We start from the raw sequence: 21,832 nt of genomic DNA on the forward strand, positions 1-21,832 counted from the left end.
CCAAATATGCCACAGTTGGTCAAACTTTCTGTCCGCCATTTTGATTTATGTTGAAAACCTCCTTTTTCGAACTAGTCCTAGACTGTTTTCACCAAAATCGAGTCAGATCATCTTCAGACTGTGCTGACTGTAATGATTGCTATCGTTGTATGTGAAACTACATTACCCATAAGGCTGATGGTCATGGGAAGTGAGGTAACGGAATAAACATTGGACATGAGACGTATACTGCATGGTGTCTCGGAATTATATTTAATCATATAAGATTTCACGAGGTAGTGAAACAGAAAGTATTACATGGTGTCAGAAAATTAAAAGAACTCACAGGAAGAAAAGATGGACTCTGCTGGTGTGCCGATGCCCAGGATGGACTGGGATTCCCTGGATTTGCCTGATGCATGGAGGAGATTCCGACAGCACGCTGAGCTGATGTTCAAAGGCCCACTCCACGAAAAATCAGAAGAGGAACACTGCAGTTACCTCCTGCTGTGGGTAGGAGAGAAAGGGCGAGACATTTATAACACCTGGACATTGACCGAAGAAAATGCAAAACTGTTAAGCACATACTACAACAGATTCGAAGCATACGTAATGCCGAAGAAAAACCACATTTTTGCACGGTACAAATTCCACGAGAAAGTGCAAGTGGACGGTGAAAGTTTTGACAATTTCGTAACAGAACTAAAATTGCTAGTGAAAGATTGCGGATACACCAATGCAGAAGAGATGGTAAGAGACAGAATAGTATTTGCCATAAACTCCGCAAAAGTAAAAGAAAAACTCCTTAACTATGGACCAGATTTAACCCTAGAAAAAGCCATAGACATAGCACGATCTCACGAAGTAGCACAGGGTCAACTAAAGTCCATGGCTGGACCGCACAATGCAGCTCAGACGCCACAGGTCGCGCATGCTGTATTTAGAAGAGGAAACCGGCAAAGTCGTGCGAAAACTGTTTTCAAAGCCGAGCGAGACAGCACGAAATCTATGACATGCGGACGATGTGCACAGGTGCACCGGGATAAGGAGAAATGCCCAGCGATGGGTAGACAATGTAAGAAGTGTGGAAAACCAAACCACTTCGCTAAGGCTTGCAAGTCACAACAGCCTTGGAAGCAAAAAACGGTGCACGCTGTATATAACGACACTGAGCCCGACTGTGAAGCAACACATGAATTCTTCATTGACACAATAAATGAAGAAAAAGTGGTAAACGAGCAGGCTTTTGCCGAAATTCAAGTAGGTCTGAATCTACACAAAATGAGATTTAAATTGGACACTGGGGCACAAGTAAACATCATCCCAGAAAACAAAATTAGGGACGTCACAAGCATCAGTCAACTTAAGCCATCGGAACGAAAACTATCAGGATACGGAGGAGAACCCCTATCTGTAAAAGGAACCTGTCAGCTCCAGTGCCAACATAAACAGACCAAAACCATGCAGGAATTTTACGTCGTCGACACCCATGCACCACCGATACTAGGACTTAAAGCGTGCCTAGAGATGGATCTGATAAAGCTGGTTCTTTCCGTACAGACAAGTGTCGGACAAAATAGCGACCTGTTAAGCGAGTTCACTGATGTGTTCGAGGGAATCGGGGAATTTCCAGGCGAGTGTAAAATACACCTTGACCCAGCTGCCATTCCAGTAGTATATCCTCCACGGAAAATTCCATTCACCTTGCGCGGACGCTTAAAGGAGGAATTAGATAGAATGGAGCGTCAAGAAATAATCAAGAAGGTAACCGAACCGACAGACTGGGTCAATGCGTTAGTCGTAGTAGAAAAACCCCGCACGGGGGAACTCCGAATATGCCTCGACCCGCGTGACCTGAACAAGGCAATAAAACGGCCGCATTATCCACTACCAACCTTGGATGACGTAAGCTCCAGACTTTCAGGTGCAAAATACTTTAGTGTATTAGATGCCAGATCAGGGTACTGGGCCATCAAGTTGGCAAACGAGTCATCTAAGCTTACAACGTTCAACACGATTTTCGGACGGTACCGGTTCCTTCGTCTGCCGTTTGGAATAGTTTCTGCGCAAGACGAGTTCCAAAGGAAAATAGACGAGACATATGAGGGACTGTCCGGAGTAGCAGCTATAGTAGATGACATATTAGTGTACGGAAATACAAAGGAAGACCACGACAAAAACCTACGTGCAATGCTTCAAAGAACAAGAGAAAGAGGTGTCCGCCTGAACCCGGAAAAATGCACCATTTGCGTCCCTGAAGTCAGCTATTTCGGACACAGACTGACGCACGACGGCATCAAGCCGGACCAAAAGAAGATTAAAGCCATAAAAGAAATGGAACCGCCACAAAATAAATCGGAGCTAGAAACCATACTGGGTATGATTAATTATCTGTCCCGATTTGCCCCGAGGCTGGCAGAGTTGAACGCACCGTTGCGCCAGATGCTGAAACAAGACAACGAGTTTGCATGGGACGAAACGCACAGCGCTGCTTTCCAACAGATCAAGGACTTGATCACCAGAGAGCCAGGGCCTGTACTGGCATACTACAACCCAAATGAAACACTGCACCTACAGGTTGATGCGTCTAAAAACGGCTTGGGTGCAGTTCTTTTGCAAACAGGAAAACCAATTGCATATGCATCCAAATCGCTCACGGAGACGGAGCAGAACTACGCACAAATAGAAAAAGAGCTGTACGCCGTTCTGTTTGGGTGTAAACGTTTTCACCAGTACCTGTATGGGAGAGCATTCATCGTCGAATCAGATCACAAACCTTTAGAGTCTATACTTAAGAAACCGCTCTCTGCCGCCCCACCACGTCTACAGCGGATGAGTCTGCAGTTGCAAAAATACGACTTCACATTGATTCACAGACCAGGTAAAGAAATACCTGTTGCAGACACGCTATCTAGGAAATCCATTGCTTACTACGACGCATCGTTAAACGAAGGAATGGAGGCACAAGTGCATGCCGTAGTCAGCAACTTACCCGTGTCAGACGGCAAACTTGCGGAGCTGCGTGAGGAGACGAAACAGGACTCCCAGCTCGCGGCCTTAAAACTGATAATCCAAGCAGGATGGCCGGAGACGCGAAGAAGTTGTCCACCGCTGGTTATGGAGTATTGGAATCACAGGGACGAACTGTCGTGCGCTGACGGCATCTTGCTAAAAGGTGAAAAAATCATTGTGCCACGCAGTCTGAGACCTAACATGCTAGAAAAGATACACACAGGCCACATGGGTGTGGAAAAAAGTAAGCAGCGAGCGAGGGACGTCTTATTCTGGCCGGGCATGAGCAAGCAAATAGAGGAAATTGTGCAAAACTGCTCCATTTGTCTTGCGCACCGTGACTCCAACCAGCGAGAACCAATGATTGCGCACCCAATTCCAAAGCGCCCATGGCAAGCAGTCGCTACTGATCTCTTTACATGGCAGGGCGAAAACTACATAGTTGCCGTCGACTACTACAGTCGCTTCTTCGAGCTAGAAAAGCTGCATTTGACTTCAGCGGCTGCTGTAATCCGAAAGCTAAAAGCAATGTTTGCGCGCCACGGAATACCGGAAAAAGTCGTGTCTGACAACGGTCCGCAATACAGTTCACAGGAGTTCCAGGCTTTTGCGAAGCAGTGGGACTTTGTGCACACAACAACAAGCCCATATTATGCCCAGAGTAATGGACTTGCGGAGAAAACGGTGCAAACGGCAAAGCGAATATTAACAAAAGCACGCGAAGAAGGGAAGGATCCGTACCTGAGTATCTTGGAGCATAGAAATGCACCTGTCGATTGTTTCAAATCACCTGCTCAGCTACTTATGAGCAGACGGCTTCGCTCCATTATCCCCGTTACGGACAAACTTCTGCAACCACAGACATGCCGACCCGCTGCTGTACATCTCAAAAGAAAACAATGCCAAGCAAAGCAAAAATTGTACTACGACAGAGCTGCGAAACCACTTACCGTACTGAAACCAGGAGCCAACGTCTATTCACAGCAGTGTAAAGGGCAATGGACACCTGCCGTTGTATCGCATGCCTTGGAGGACGGACGCTCTTACATCATCCGAAACACCGAAGGTCAGGAATATCGCAGGAACCGCAAACATCTAATGGATATCAAGGGGCAAAAGAAAATTGAGCCACTAGCGCCTGTTCCTGACCGTGCCGTGGATTCTCAGGAAACTGGTCAAACCAGCATCACTACAGACTCGAATGCACACACACCTACACCGACTGATAATTGTGTGATTACCAGATCAGGCCGTAGAGTTAAGCAAAGACAAATACTGGATCTGTAAAATGACTTAAGTTCATGTCATGTAAGTGCCTGTGTAATAGGCATTTTGCTTAAACGTGGTGTTTACAGGACAAAAGAGAAAAAAACATATATGTAACGTATCTGTGCCATAATGTTGCGATACGTGAGATATGACTACTAAATGCACTGTTTAATTATATTTGTTGTTTACAAGATTAATAGCTTCTGGCATTTTGTTGTGTTCTAAGAGTTAGTTAGAAGAGTAGAGAGTACTCGTCAGTATAAGCTATACACTTCAAAAGACTTCATAGAGTTAAGTTCGTTGTGTAATGAGCCAAATATTTTAATTTAACTGTTAATTCAAATTTGATTGGCTGTGTTCGATGTTTTTTTTTATATACATATACACATGCATAATATTCATGTTAAAAAAAAAAAAAAAAGGGAGATGTAATGATTGCTATCGTTGTATGTGAAACTACATTACCCATAAGGCTGATGGTCATGGGAAGTGAGGTAACGGAATAAACATTGGACATGAGACGTATACTGCATGGTGTCTCGGAATTATATTTAATCATATAAGATTTCACGAGGTAGTGAAACAGAAAGTATTACACTGACAAAAAGTTATGAATTTTATGTTGATAGATGATACCGTTTTCGTACAACGCCTCTACAAATTTTAGGCTTGATGCCAAAATTATTCTGAGGCTTTATCTCTGCAAAGCTTTGACATAACGACACCAAACTTTGAGTGTACCTTTGTCACCTCACACTAAACACACCACATCGATCTGATAGCAGCGCCACCTGTTGGTCAAACCTAATAAGCCATTAAATCATATCAGTAGGCGTTCTACATCATTTTTCTGTCGTTTTGACTAAAATCATCCTAAAATGGCTTCTTTTTACTTATTGTTGCAGTTGGTCTGCCGTTCCTGCCATCCTTAGCTCCTCATTTTCCCCTTTGAATGCTTGGCCCCGTAATTGCTGCTTGCAGCTATATTTAGGGCCCGAGCACCGATGGTGTGAGGACCCTATTGGATCTGCTTCGTTTATTATTATTAGGGCCCGAGCCCAAAAGGGCGAAGGCCCTATTGTTTTTCTAAGGATTATTATTATTATTATTATTATTATTATTATTATTATTATTTTTTTTTCAATGTTTTGGGGGATTTCGGGGGCCTTAACATACACGAAAACTCTTGAAACTTTGCACACACATTGGAACCTGCGGCCATCAGGGCCGGACAGACTTTGACATGGGGGGGTCACCTGGGGGGGGCATGGCACAGCGTTAAAAATTGCGACTTTTGAAGGGCTCTGGAGCGCACAACGGTTGACCTACAGTCACCAAAATTCATACACATATAGACCTCATCGGGCCGAACAAATTTCACACTCATAGTCCGTGCTTCGCCAAACAGGAAGTCGGCTATTCAGGGATGTCTAAAAAGTGCATGCAATGGAATTTGAAATACTCCTACTAGGCCTTTCCACCGATGGCCACCAAACTCAGTCAGCATGATCTCAAGACATTGGGGACGCAAAATTGCCAGGGGATTTTTGATATCTCGAACGGTTTGACCGTGACGGGGCGACAAATTTATGGCGAGAAATGAGAAACAGGAAGTGCCTAATAACTTTGAAATACTTTGTCTGATTTTGACCAAACTTCAGCAGTTTGTTCACCGTCTGATGCCGATCACAGAGATGTGACTATTATGAGTCAAAGTTATAGCGCCACCAACTGGCAGCAGAAAGCGTGACGTTTTTGAAACGCTTTAAACTCAGCCTCTTAATTTTACTCAATTTGCTTCAAACTTCATCACAATAATGTCAAAACACGACCGATAAGAATCTGTGAAGGGCGTTATCCATAACTTTTATCATGTTGCCATGGCAACGTGTCAAACTTTAACTTTAGTTTTTTGTGTTTTTGAGCCACTTAAAATGCTTAGAATTTCATGAAACTCAACACACACATCTGTATTAATGACAGTTAAACACTGATAAAAGCCCATAAATGGGCGTGGAGCAGGCGCTCCATAGCGCCACCTTTTGACAAAAGTTGGGGGGTTACTTTGTCCTACAGTCACCAAACTCGGTACATATATTGGACTCATCAAGCCGAACAACTTTCTAATTTACACCCATTAGCTACGACCAACAGGAAGTCAGCTATTTTTATTTAAATATGGATATTTGGAAAAATCAAGCTGTGGAATTTGAAATACTCTTCCTAGACCTTTCCACCGATGGCCACCAAACTCGGTCAACATGATCTCAAGATATTGGGAATGCAAAATTGCCAGGGGATTTTTGCTATCTCGAACGGTTTGGCCGTGGCAGGGCGACAAATTATGGCGAGAAATGAGAAACAGGAAATGTCTAATAATTTTGACACACTTTATCTGATTTTGACCAAACTTAAGCAGTTTGTTCGTCGTATGATACCGATCACAGAGATGTGACTATTATGAGTCAAAGTTATAGCGCCACCAACTGGCAGCAGGAAGTGTGTTGCTTGCAAAACGCTTTTAAATCAACCTCTTAATTTTACTCAATTTGCTTCAAACTTCATCAGAATAATATCAAAACACGGCCGATGAGAATCTGTGAAGGGGTCCTTGATACATCAAATGCTGTTGCCATGGCAACATGTCAAACTTTAACATTTGTTTCCTGTGTTTTTAAATATAGCTGTGAATAAATTCATATCACTCATAGCAGAATCAGACAGTTCACAGCAAACTTTGTCAACATGATGCCAAGATACTGAAGATGTTAAATTGTGAACGGCTTTGGGACATCTTGAACGGTGTTGATGTGGTGATTTATGAAAGTAACAATAAAAAAGATGAAGAGTTATTTTCATATATCTTTAAATTGCATTATTCTAACTCATCAAAACTTTTTACATATAAAGAACAAGAAATTCTTAGGAAATACGTGTAGTTTCAAAATGTTATCATGCTCAGAGGCCCCAAAAACATTAAAAGTGTCACATAAATTTGTCAGATTAAAGCTCTAATACCAGGGATGAACACTAGAGGTCCTCATAAGATAAGGAATCGTTTGACCTCTAATGCTATTTAGCTCATTCTCAGTGTATAAGAATGAAAATAATCCATAGAATCAGTTGATATAGACTGTACTGTCAGTGTACTTTTACATAATTATTTTGTATAGGTGCTTAAAGAGCATTAAAATATTTTTTTAATCTTTTAATGAAAAATTATATGATTTATATACATATATACAATCTCACTGATAGAATAAAAAATATTATAAGTATGACACTATACTGCTCAGTTCACTTAATTAGAATGAGAAACAAATACATCAACTAAGTAAATATGTATTTATTTTTAATATATTTGTTTATAATTATTTCACAGATGCTTATAGATCATTAAAATAATATAAAAAAATGGATGTAGATCATAAAACATGGTAACTATTTAAAATAGGGTCTCTTTTGTTAACATTGGTTAATGAACTAACAAACACGAACGAACAACGGACAATATATTTGTACTCGATTTTATTCAAACTTCATCAGAATAATGTAAAAACACGGCCGAGTCTGTAAAGGCGCCCCTGATGCATCAAATGCTGTTGCCATGGCAAATAAATAAAAATAAAAAATACATTCAAATATTTGTTTCCTGTGTTTTTGAGGCAGATAGCGTGCCTAGAATTTCATTTCCCATTTTCAATTTTCAATGATTTATTATATATTTAAAGTGCAGCATCCTAACGCTTTGAAACTTTTTTCATACAAATAACTATTCATTCTGATTAAACACAGTTCATTTCATAATTATATAAAACTCCACGAATGAAAGAAAATTAAAAAACAAATCTGATCTCACTCTGCTCTGCACTCTATGTGTGTGTTTGTGTGGTAAGTGGCTGAGTGTAAGGAGGTGGGATGGGTGGTAAGAGAAAGAGTCAGACAGGAGGAGAGACAGTTAGGGTTAGTCCAAAGGGTTATTGTGAATGCATGTGCCAACTGGGCACCGTTTTCCTGATGCTATTGGGATGGCGACTGCCAGACGGCGAGGGCCCGGTCAACGCTGCTTGCAGCTTTAATTAGGGCCCGAGCACCGATGGTGTGAGGACCCTATTGGATCTGCTTCGTTTATTATTATTATTATTATTATTATTCTTCTCCAAAATGAATCGCATTTTTGAGGGCTTAGACATACCCGAAAACTCATGAAACTTCGCACACACATCAGACCTGGCGAAAATTTACGTCTGATATGGGTTTCAGAAGTGGGTGTGGCAAAATGGCTCGACAGCGCCACCTTTACACGTTCCGCGGTGTGCGCTTTCAGCTGTGATTCATGTACATGCACGGAAATCGGTACACACATGTAACACACCAATACCTACTAAAAAGCCTCTTGGAGCAAAATCCGGAACCCAACAGGAAGTCGGTTAATATTAATATTCTCAACAAAATTTGTGTCATTTTTGCCTTTTTCAGGTGTCGTACTTGAACGAACTCCTCCTACAGATTTATTCGGATCAACACCAAATTTGCAGAGTCTAGTCTAAAGCCCTTTGTGACGTTAAATTGTGAAGATCTAGAGTTTTCATCGGAGGGCGTGTCCGTGGCGGCCTCGCAAATTTCGATGTTTCGCCATGAAAAAGGAAGTTGCTATAACTCAGGCATACAATGTCCTATCTGTCCCAAACTTCACATGTGTGATAACACTCCTGACCTGAAGACATCTACATGCCCATATTCAGTTACAGTCATAGCGCCACCTGCAGGCAACAGGAAGTGTCATGCTGTACTCTACAACCAACTCCTCCTAGAGATTTATTCAGATCAACACCAAAATCGGTCAGTCTAATATAAAGGCCGTAGCGATGTTAAATTGTGAAGATCTTGAGTTTTCGGTAAAGGGCGTGTCCGTGGCGGCCTGACAAATTTCGAGGTCTCGCCATGGATATAAAACTTGTTATAACTCAGCCATAAAATGTCCGATTTGCCTCAAACTTCACATATTAGATAAGAGTCCTGGCCTGAACACATCTGAAGGCCAATATTCTATTATAATCACAGCGCCACCTGTTGGCAACAGGAAATGACTTGTATAAAATTCCTCTTAGAGATTTAATAATATCAACATTATATTTGGTCAGTCTGATCTAGAGGCCTTAGAGATGTTAAATTGCGAAGATCTTGAGTTTTCGTTAAAGGGCGTGTCTGTGGCGGCGTGACAAAGTTTGATGTTTCGCCATGGACATAGAAGTTGTTATAACTCAGCCATAAAATGTCCGATCTGCCTCAAACTTCACAGGTTTGGTAAGAGTCCTGGCCTGAAGACACCTAAAGGCCAATATTCAGATATTATCATAGCGCCACCTGTTGGCAGCAGGATATATCATATCTTTCACTAACTCAAACATACCAAGGTCAATCTGCACCAAACTTCTTATGTTTGATGAAAGTGGTGGCCTGAACACATCTACATGCCAATAATCAGTTATAGGCATAGCGCCACCAGCTGGCAGCAGGAAGTTTGGCACAATTAAGTGACTTTTATCTATTTTTCCTACATTTACTGTATTAAAAGCATACTGCCCACCGTTTGCTGTTTTCCTAAAGCCACCGGTCAGCGGTGAGCCCGTGTGCGAGGGCCCGTTCATCGCTGCTTGCAGCTTTAATTATTATTATTATTATTCTTCTCCAAAATGAATCGCATTTTTGAGGGCTTAGACATACCCGAAAACTCATGAAACTTCGCACACACATCAGACCTGGCGAAAATTTACGTCTGATATGGGTTGCAGAAGTGGGTGTGGCAAAATGGCTCGACAGCGCCACCTTTACATGTTCCGTGGTGTGCGCTTTCAGCTGTGATTCACGTACATGCACGCAAATCGGTACACACATGTAACACACCAATACCTACAAAAAAGCCTCTTGGAGCAAAATCCGGAACCCAACAGGAAGTCGGTTAATATTAATATTCTCAACAAAATGTGTGTCATTTTTGCCATTTTCAGGCGTCGTACTTGAACGAACTCCTCCTAGAGGGTTATTCGGATCAACACCAAATTTGCAGAGTCTAGTCTAAAGCCCTTTGTGACGTTAAATTGTGAAGATCTAGAGTTTTTATCGGAGGGCGTGTCCATGGCGGCCTCGCAAATTTCGATGTTTCTCCATGAAAAAGGAAGTTGCTATAACTCAGGCATACAATGTCCGATCCGTCCCAAACTTCACATGTGTGATAACACTCCTGACCTGATGACATCTACATGCCCATATTCAGTTTTACTCATAGCGCCACCTGCTGGCAACAGGAAGTGTCATGCTGTACTCTGCAACAAACTTCTCCAAGAGATTTTATCAGATCAACACCAAAATCGGTCAGTCTAATAAAAAGGCTTTAGCGATGTTAAATTGCGAAGATTTTGAGTTTTCGTTGAAGGGCGTGTTCGTGGCGGCCTGGCAAATTTCGAGGTCTCGCCATGGATAATACACTTGTTATAACTCAGCCATAAAATATCCGATTTGCCTCAAACTTCACATGTTCGATAAGAGTCCTGGCCTGAACCAATCTGAAGGCCAATATTCTATTATAATCATAGCGCCACCTGTTGGCAACAGGAAATGGCTTGTATCAAACTCCTCCTAGAGATTTAATGATATCAACATTATATTTGGTCAGTCTGATCTAGAGGCCTTGAAGATGTTAAATTGCGAAGATCTTGAGTTTTCGTTAAAGGGCGTGTCCGTGGCGGCGTGACAAAGTTTGATGTTTCGCCATGGACATAGAAGTTGTTATAACTCAGCCATAAAATGTCCGATCTGCCTCAAACTTCACAGGTTTGGTGAGAGTCCTGGCCTGAAGACACCTAAAGACCAATATTCAGATATTATCATAGCGCCACCTGTTGGCAGCAGGATATATCATATCTTTCACTAACTCAAACATATCAAGGTCAATCTGCACCAAACTTCATATGTTTGATGAAAGTGGTGGCCTGAACACATCTACATGTCAATAATCAGTTATAGGCATAGCGCCACCAGCTGGCAGCAGGAAATTTGGCACATTTAAGTGACTTTGACATATTTCTCCTATTTTTACTGTATTAAAAGCATACTACCCACCATTTGCTGTGTTCCTAAAGCCACCGGTCGGCGGTGAGCCCGTGTGCGAGGGCCCGTTCATCGCTGCTTGCAGCTTTAATTATTATTATTCTTCTTCTCCGGAATGAATCGCATTTTTGAGGGCCTAAACATACCCGAAAACTCATGAAACTTTGCACACACATCAAACCTGGCGAAAATGGACGTCTGATATGGGTTTCAGAGATGGGTGTGGCAAAACGGCTCGATAGCGCCACCTTTACACGTTCCGCGGTGTGCGCTTTCAGCTGTGATTCACGTACATGCATGAAAATCGGTACACACATGTAGCTCACCAATACCTACAAAAAAGCCTCCTGGGACAAAATCCGAAACCCAACAGGAAGTCGGTTATTATTAATTTTCTTAGCAAAATTTGTGTCATTTTTGCCATTTTCAGGCGTGGTACTTGAACGAACTCCTCCTAGAGATTTACTCCGATCAACAGCAAATTTGGTGAGTCTAATCTAAAGCCCTTTGTGACGTTAAATTGTGAAGATCTAGAGTTTTCATCGAAGGGCGTGTCCGTGGCGGCCTCGCAAATTTCGATGTTTCGCCATGAAAAAGGAAGTTGCTATAACTTAGGCATAAAATGTCCGATCTGTCCCAAACTTCACATGTGTGATAACACTCCTGACCTGATGACATCTACATATCCATATTCAGTTATAGTCATAGCGCCACCTGCTGGCAACAGGAAGTGTCACGCTGTACTCTACAACCAACTCCTCCTAGAGATTTATACAGATCAACACCAAAATAGGTCAGTCTAATATAAAGGCCTTAGTGATGTTAAATTGTGAAGATCTTGAGTTTTCGGTAAAGGGCGTGTCCGTGGCGGCCTGACAAATTTCGAGGTCTCGCCATGGATATAAAACTTGTTATAACTCAGCCATAAAATGTCCGATTTGCCTCAAACTTCACATATTCGATAAGAGTCCTGGCCTGAACACATCTGAAGGCCAATATTCTATTATAATCACAGCGCCACCTGTTGGCAACAGGAAATGACTTGTATCAAACTCCTCCTAGAGATTTAATGATATCAACATTATATTTGGTCAGTCTGATCTAGAGGCCTTAGAGATGTTAAATTGCAAAGATCTTGAGTTTTCGTTAAAGGGCGTGTCCGTGGCGGCGTGACAAAGTTTGATGTTTCGCCATGGACATAGAAGTTGTTATAACTCAGGCATAAAATGTCCGATCTGCCTCAAACTTCACAAGTTTGGTAAGAGTCCTGGCCTGAAGACACCTAAAGGCCAATATTCAGATATTATCATAGCGCCACCTGTTGGCAGCAGGATATATCATATCTTTCACTAACTCAAACATACCAAGGTCAATCTGCACCAAACTTCATATGTTTGATGAAAGTGGTGGCCTGAACACATCTACATGCCAATAATCAGTTATAGGCATAGCGCCACCAGCTGGCAGCAGGAAATTTGGCACATTTAAGTGACTTTGACATATTTCTCCTATTTTTACTGTATTAAAAGCATACTACCCACCATTTGCTGTGTTCCTAAAGCCACCGGTCGGCGGTGAGCCCGTGTGCGAGGGCCCGTTCATCGCTGCTTGCAGCTTTAATTATTATTATTATTCTTCTTATCCGGAATGAATCGCTTTTTTGAGGGCCTAAACATACCCGAAAACTAACGAAACTTTGCACACACATCAGACCTGGCGAAAATGGACGTCTGATATGGGTTGCAGAAGTGGGTGTGGCAAAATGGCTCGACAGCGCCACCTTTAGACGTTCAGCGGTGTGCGCTTTCAGCTGTGATTCACGTACATGCACCGAAATCGGTACACACATGTAACTCACCAATACCTACAAAAAAGCCTCTTGGAACAAAATCCGGAACCCAACAGGAAGTCGGTTAATATTAATATTCTCAGCAAAATTTGTGTCATTTTTGCCTTTTTCAGGCGTCGTACTTGAACGAACTCCTCCTACAGATTTATTCGGATCAACGCCAAATTTGCAGAGTCTAGTCTAAAGCCCTTTGTGACGTTAAATTGTGAAGATCTAGAGTTTTCATCGGAGGGCGTGTCCGTGGCGGCCTCGCAAATTTCGATGTTTCGCCATGAAAAAGGAAGTTGCTATAACTCAGGCATACAATGTCCGATCTGTCCCAAACTTCACATGTGTGATAACACTCCTGACCTGAAGATATCTAGATGCCCATATTCAGTTATAGTCATAGCGCCACCTGCAGGCAACAGGAAGTGTCATGCTGTACTCTACAACCAACTCCTCCTAGAGATTTATTCAGATCAACACCAACATCGGTCAGTCTAATATAAAGGCCGTAGCGATGTTAAATTGTGAAGATCTTGAGTTTTCGGTAAAGGGCGTGTCCGTGGCGGCCTGACAAATTTCGAGGTCTCGCCATGGATATAAAACTTGTTATAACTCAGCCATAAAATGTCCGATTTGCCTCAAACTTCACATATTCGATAAGAGTCCTGGCCTGAACACATCTGAAGGCCAATATTCTATTATAATCACAGCGCCACCTGTTGGCAACAGGAAATGACTTGTATCAAACTCCTCCTAGAGATTTAATGAAGTCAACATTATATTTGGCCATTCTGATCTAGAGGCCTTAGAGATGTTAAATTGTGAAGATCTTGAGTTTTCGTTAAAGGGCGTGTCTGTGGCGGCATGACAAAGTTTGATGTTTCGTCATAAACATATAAGTAGTTATAACTCAGCCATAAAATGTCCGATCTGCCTCAAACTTCACAGGTTTGGTAAGAGTCCTGGCCTGAAGACACCTAAAGGCCAATATTCAGATATTATCATAGTGCCACCTGTTGGCAGCAGGATATATTGTGTCTTTCACTAACTCAAACATACCAAGGTCAATCTGCACCAAACTTCATATGATTGATGAAAGTGGTGGCCTGAACACATCTACATGCCAATAATCAGTTATATGCATAGCGCCACCAGCTGGCAGCAGGTAATTTGGCACATTTAAGTGACTTTGATCTATTTTTCCTACATTTACTGTATTAAAAGCATACTGCCCACCGTTTGCTGTGTTCCTAAAGCCACTGGTCGGCGGTGAGCCCGTGTGCGAGGGCCCGTTCATCGCTGCTTGCAGCTTTAATTAGGGCCCGAGCCCAAAAGGGCGAAGGCCCTATTGTTCTTCTAAGGATTCTTATTTGTTTTTTTTTTTTATTTTTTTTTTATTTTTATTTTTTTTCAACCGTTGGGGCACTTTTGGGGGCCTTAACATACTCAAAAACTCTTGAAAATTTGCACACACGTCGGAATCTGCCGTCGTCCGGACGCCACAGAGGCTGGGACCCGGGCGTGGTTCAGGGCCTCTACAGCGCCCCCTGGAACACAGTTTGAAAACTTGATGTACTGCGCACACATACTTGCACGTACTCATATGAAACTCGGTACACATATAGAACTCATCGAGCTGAACAACTTTTGTACTCTATGTCATGGGCTCCACGCAACAGGAAGTGGGATATTTAGGGCTGTTTAAAAAGCGCATGCTCTGGAATTTAACGTACTCCTCCCAGGAATTCCATGGGATTGTCACCAAACTCGGTCAGCATGATCTCAAGACATTGGGGACGCTAAATTGCGAGGAGATTTTTGATATCTCGAACGGTTTGGCCGTGGCAAGGCGACAAAGTTATGGCGAGAAATGAGAAACAGGAAGTGTCTAATAACTGTTGCACACATTGCCTGATTCTGATGAAACTTCACCAGTTTGTTCCTTGTATGATGCCGATTCCATAAATGTGACTATTATGAGTCAAAGTTATAGCGCCACCAACTGGGAGCAGGAAGTGTGTCATTTTCAAAATGCTTTGAAATCAGCCTCTTAATTTTACTCGATTTTCTTTAAACTTCATCAAAATCATGTCAAAACACGGCCGATAAGAATATGTAAAGGGGTCGATGATAAATCAAATGCTGTTGCCATGGCAACGTGTCAAACTTTAAAATTACATTCCTGTCTTTTCGAGGCAGATAACATGCTTAGAATTTCATGAAACTCAACACACACATCAATATTAATGATAGTTAGACACTGGCAAAAGGTCATAAATGGGCGTGGAGCAGGCACTCTATAGCGCCATCTTTTGACAAAAGTTGGGGGGTTAGTTTTTCCTACAGTCACCAAACTCTGTACTTATATTGTTCTCATCAATCTGGACAACTTTCTAAATCAAACTCATTAGCTAAGACCAACAGAAAGCCGGCTATTTTGATTTGAATGTGGATTTTTTGAAAAATCAGGTAGTAAACAAATTCACACTACTCCTAAGAACAACCAGCTTTTCACACCAAACTTTTTTAACATGAAGAGAAGATTCTGAAGATGTTAAATTGCGAGCGGATTTGGGATATCTCGAACGGTGTTGACGTGGTGATTTTTTAAAGATGTAGTAAAAAACATAACCCTAATTTTTTATATCTTTAAAGTGCAGCATCCAAACTCTTTAAAACTTTTTTCACACAGAGATCTAATCATTCTGAGCAAGTGCTGGAAATATAAATTTTATACAAGCTTCAATGAATTAAAGAAAATTAAAAAAATAACTCAGAAACCTGCTGTCACTCTGGTGAATGTCTCTACAGTATGTGTGTGCGTTCAGTCAGGCACAGAGAAGCTCATTATTGCAGGGGGGAGGGGTGAGAGGCAGAGAGGGTGACAGAGTAGAGAGCCATCCTACAGACCATCTTTGAACAAAATGCACATACTGTATGTAGTGTAATTACATAAATATGTCTGATCTTTGAGAGTCTGATATTTTGAGAAAATATAAAGGGTCACTAAGTCTTTCATTGTTCGTATTTTGCAGTTGTTGTTTTTTATTTATTTTTTACTTAACTGTACCATGAACTTGTCCTATTCAGTCACATAGCAAAAGATTTTAAAAAATACAACTTTTTAGCATGATCAATTTATCTTCATTGATAGACAATATTTACATAGTGTTATTTATTGAATATAAAATAATAATAATAAAAAATTAAGACAAACTTTGACAACAAAACAAACGTTACTGTTATCTCTTCAAAACATCTGAAAACCATAATTTTAAGAACAGTTATAAATATATATATCACCCCGTTAAAATACTCAACTTGATTTTTAAAGATATTTTGAAAGAATGAAGCGTTTATAGAGCACTTTATTGTGTATTGCTGTACACCCACATGAACTGTGTTCATGTTCATGTTAATTCACTGTACATAACCTTTATATGAATACTTTTTTTTAGCTTAATATTAATTAACATTAATAAATGCTATTTATTTATTGGTCATGTTAACTGATATAGTTAATTTTAACAAATGAAACTGGATGGCAACATTTTATATTTTGTGTGTATGTGTCTGTGTGTTGATTTTAAAGTGTAACCCTTTCAATTCTGTAAACTTAAAATCCAAACTAGCAGATGGTTACTGTGAATGCATGTGCCAACTGGGCACCGTCTTCCTTATTGATTCTTAGTTATGACAACAATTAATTTTATACAAAAATATATTATACAAAAATTGTACAGATAGGTAACAATGACATTTAAGCAGAAGTGGTGGATATAAAGGAAGCAATAACAACATTTTGCTATCATCATGAATTACATGTTCTTATTTGTAGCATACTGGTTCACAGTTGGCATCTATCTGAAGTCCTTGCATTGATTGCATTTAATTAAATCAACATTATATTTGGTCAGTCTGATCTTGAGGCCTTAGAGATGTTAAATTGTGAAGATCTTGAGTTTTCATTAAAGGGCATGTCCGTGGTGGCCTGACAAAGTTTGATGTTTCTGCATAGACATAGAAGTGGTTATAACTTAGCCTGAAAATGTCTGATCTGCCACAAAATTCACAGGTTTGGTAAGAGTCCTGGCCTGAAGACACCTAAAGACCAATATTCAGATATTATCATAGCGCCACCTGTTGGCAGCAGGATATCTCATATATTTCACTAACTCAAACACACCAAGGTCAATCTGCACCAAACTTCATATGTTTGATAATAGTGCTGGCCTGAACACATCTACATGCCAATAATCAGTTATAGGCATAGCGCCACCAGCTGGCAGCAGCAAGTTTGGCACATTTAAATGACTTATGACATATTTTTTCTATATTTACTGTATTAAAAGCATACTGCCCACCGTTTGCTGTTTTCCTGAAGCCACCGGTCGGCGGTGAGCCCGGGTGCGAGGGCCCGTTCATCGCTGCTCGCAGCTTTAATTTTTTTTTTTTTTTTTTTTTTTTTTCAACCGTTGGGGCACTTTTGGGGGCCTTAACATACTCAAAAACTCTTGAAAATTTGCACACACGTTGGAATCTGCCGTCGTCCGGACGCCACAGAGGCTGGGACCCGGGCGTGGTTCAGGGCATCTACAGCGCCCCCTGGAACACAGTTTGAAAACTTGATGTACTGCGCACACATACTTGCACGTACTCATATGAAACTCGGTACACATATAGAACTCATCGAGCTGAACAACTTTTGTACTCTATGTCATGGGCTCCACGCAACAGGAAGTGAGATATTTAGGGCTGTTTAAAAAGCGCATGCTCTGGAATTTAACGTACTCCTCCCAGGAATTCCATGGGATTGTCACCAAACTCGGTCAGCATGATCTCAAGACATTGGGGACGCTAAATTGCGAGGAGATTTTTGATATCTCGAACGGTTTGGCCGTGGCAAGGCGACAAAGTTATGGCGAGAAATGAGAAACAGGAAGTGTCTAATAACTGTTGCACACATTGCCTGATTCTGATGAAACTTCACCAGTTTGTTCCTTGTATGATGCCGATTCCATAAATGTGACTATTATGAGTCAAAGTTATAGCGCCACCAACTGGCAGCAGGAAACGTGTCATTTTCAAAATGCTTTGAAATCAGCCTCTTAATTTTACTCGATTTTCTTTAAACTTCATCAAAATCATGTCAAAACACGGCCGATAAGAATATGTAAAGGGGTCGATGATAAATCAAATGCTGTTGCCATGGCAACGTGACAAACTTTAAAATTACATTCCTGTCTTTTCGAGGCAGATAACATGCTTAGAATTTCATGAAACTCAACACACACATCAATATTAATGATAGTTAGACACTGGCAAAAGGTCATAAATGGGCGTGGAGCAGGCACTCTATAGCGCCATCTTTTGACAAAAGTTGGGGGGTTAGTTTTTCCTACAGTCACCAAACTCTGTACATATATTGTTCTCATCAATCTGGACAACTTTCTAAATCAAACTCATTAGCTAAGACCAACAGAAAGCCGGCTATTTTGATTTGAAGGTGGATTTTTTGAAAAATCAGGTAGTAAACAAATTCACACTACTCCTAAGAACAACCAGCTGTTCACACCAAACTTTTTTAACATGAAGAGAAGATTCTGAAGATGTTAAATTGCGAGCGGATTTTGGATATTTCGAACGGTGTTGACGTGGTGATTTTTTAAAGATATAGTAAAAAACATAACCCTAATTTTTTATATCTTTAAAGTGCAGCATCCAAACTCTTTAAAACTTTTTTCACACAGAGATCTAATCATTCTGAGCAAGTGCTGGAAATATTAATTTTATATAAGCTTCAATGAATTAAAGAAAATTAAAAAAATAACTCAGAAACCTGCTGTCACTCTGGTGAATGTCTCTACAGTATGTGTGTGCGTTCAGTCAGGCACAGAGAAGCTCATTATTGCAGGGGGGAGGGGTGAGAGGCAGAGAGGGTGACAGAGTAGAGAGCCATCCTACAGACCATCTTTGAACAAAAAATGCACATATGTATTTTAATTACATAAATATGTCTGATCTTTGAGAGTCTGATATTTTGAGAAAATATAAAGGGTCACTTAGTCTTTCATTGTTCGTATTTTGCAGTTGTTGTTTTTTATTTATTTTTTACTTAACTGTACCATGAACTTGTCCTATTCAGTCACATAGCAAAAGATTAAAAAAAATACAACTTTTTAGCATGATCAATTTATCTTCATTGATAGACAATATTTACATAGTGTTATTTATTGAATATAAAATAATAATAATAAAAAATTATGACAAACTTTGACAACAAAACAAACGTTACTGTTAATTTCTTCAAAACATCTGAAAACCATAATTTTAAGATCAGTTATAAATATATATCACCCCGTTAAAATACTCAACTTGATTTTTAAAGATATTTTGAAAGAATGAAGAGTTTATAGAGCACTTTATTGTGTATTGCTGTACACCCACATGAACTGTGTTCATGTTCATGTTAATTCACAGTACATAAACTTTATATGAATACTTTTTTTAGCTTAATATTAATTAACATTAATAAATGCTATTTATTTATTGGTCATGTTAACTAATATAGTTAATTTTAACAAATGAAACTGGATGGCAACATTTTATATTTTGTGTGTATGTGTCTGTGTGTTGATTTTAAAGTGTAACCCTTTCAATTCTGTAAACTTAAAATCCAAACTAGCAGAGGGTTACTGTGAATGCATGTGCCAACTGGGCACCGTCTTCCTTATTGATTCTTAGTTATGTAGCGCTTAAGAGTGATGTCTTATAACAGGAGTCACCAGCAAAGCAATATCCACACAAAAATTGTACAGATAGGTAACAATGACATTTAAGCAGAAGTGGTGGATGTAAAGGAAGCAATAATATCATTTTGCTATCATCATGAATCATGTTCTTATCATCATTGGTAGCATACTGGTTCACAGTTGGCATTTATCTGAAGTCCTTGCATTGATTGCATTTAGTTAAATCAACATTATATTTGGTCAGTCTGATCTTGAAGCCTTAGAGATGTTAAATTGTGAAGATCTTGAGTTTTCATTAAAGGGCATGTCCGTGGTGGCCTGACAAAGTTTGATGTTTCTGCATAGACATAGAAGTGGTTATAACTTAGCCTGAAAATGTCTGATCTGCCACAAAATTCACAGGTTTGGTAAGAGTCCTGGCCTGAAGACACCTAAAGACCAATATTCAGATATTATCATAGCGCCACCTGTTGGCAGCAGGATATCTCATATATTTCACTAACTCAAACATACCAAGGTCAATCTGCACCAAACTTCATATGTTTGATAATAGTGCTGGCCTGAACACATCTACATGCCAATAATCAGTTATAGGCATAGCGCCACCAGCTGGCAGCGGCAAGTTTGGCACATTAAAGTGACTTTGACATATTTCTCCTACATTTACTGTATTAAAAGCATACTGCCCACCGTTTGCTGATTTCCTGAAGCCACCGGTCGGCGTTGAGCCCGGGTGCGAGGGCCCGTTCATCGCTGCTCGCAGCTTTAATTATTATTATTATTCTTCTTCTCCAAAGTGAATCGCATTTTAGAGGACCTAAACATTCCCGAAAACTCACAAAACTTTGCACACACATCAAACCTGGCGAAAATTTACGTCTGATTTGGGTTTCAGAAGTGGGTGTGGCAAAATGGCTCGACAGCGCCACCTTTAGACGTTCAGCGGTGTGCGCTTTCAGCTGTGATTCACGTACATGCACGGAAATCGGTACACACATGTAACACACCAAAACCTACAAAAAAGCCTCTTGGAGCAAAATCCGGAACCCAACAGGAAGTCGGTTAATATTAATATTCTCAGCAAAATTTGTGTCATTTTTGCCTTTTTCAGGTGTCGTACTTGAACGAACTCCTCCTACAGATTTATTCGGATCAACGCCAAATTTGCTGAGTCTAGTCTAAAGCCCTTTGTGACGTTAAATTGTGAAGATCTAGAGTTTTCATCGGAGGGCGTGTCCGTGGCGGCCTCGCAAATTTCGATGTTTCGCCATGAAAAAGGAAGTTGCTATAACTCAGGCATACAATGTCCTATCTGTCCCAAACTTCACATGTGTGATAACACTCCTGACCTGAAGACATCTACATGCCCATATTCAGTTATAGTCATAGCGCCACCTGCAGGCAACAGGAAGTGTCATGCTGTACTCTACAACCAACTCCTCCTAGAGATTTATTCAGATCAACACCAAAATCGGTCAGTCTAATATAAAGGCCTTAGCGATGTTAAATTGTGAAGATCTTGAGTTTTCGGTAAAGGGCGTGTCCGTGGCAGCCTGACAAATTTCGAGGTCTCGCCATGGATATAAAACTTGTTATAACTCAGCCATAAAATGTCCGATTTGCCTCAAACTTCACCTATTTGATAAGAGTCCTGGCCTGAACACATCTGAAGGCCAATATTCTATTATAATCACAGCGCCACCTGTTGGCAACAGGAAATGACTTGTATCAAACTCCTCCTAGAGATTTAATGATATCAACATTATATTTGGTCAGTCTGATCTAGAGACCTTAGAGATGTTAAATTGCGAAGATCTTGAGTTTTCGTTAAAGGGCGTGTCTGTGGCGGCGTGACAAAGTTTGATGTTTCGCC

Source organism: Garra rufa, chromosome 18, assembly GCF_049309525.1.
Source record: "Garra rufa chromosome 18, GarRuf1.0, whole genome shotgun sequence".
Classification (NCBI taxonomy): Eukaryota; Metazoa; Chordata; class Actinopteri; order Cypriniformes; family Cyprinidae; genus Garra; species Garra rufa.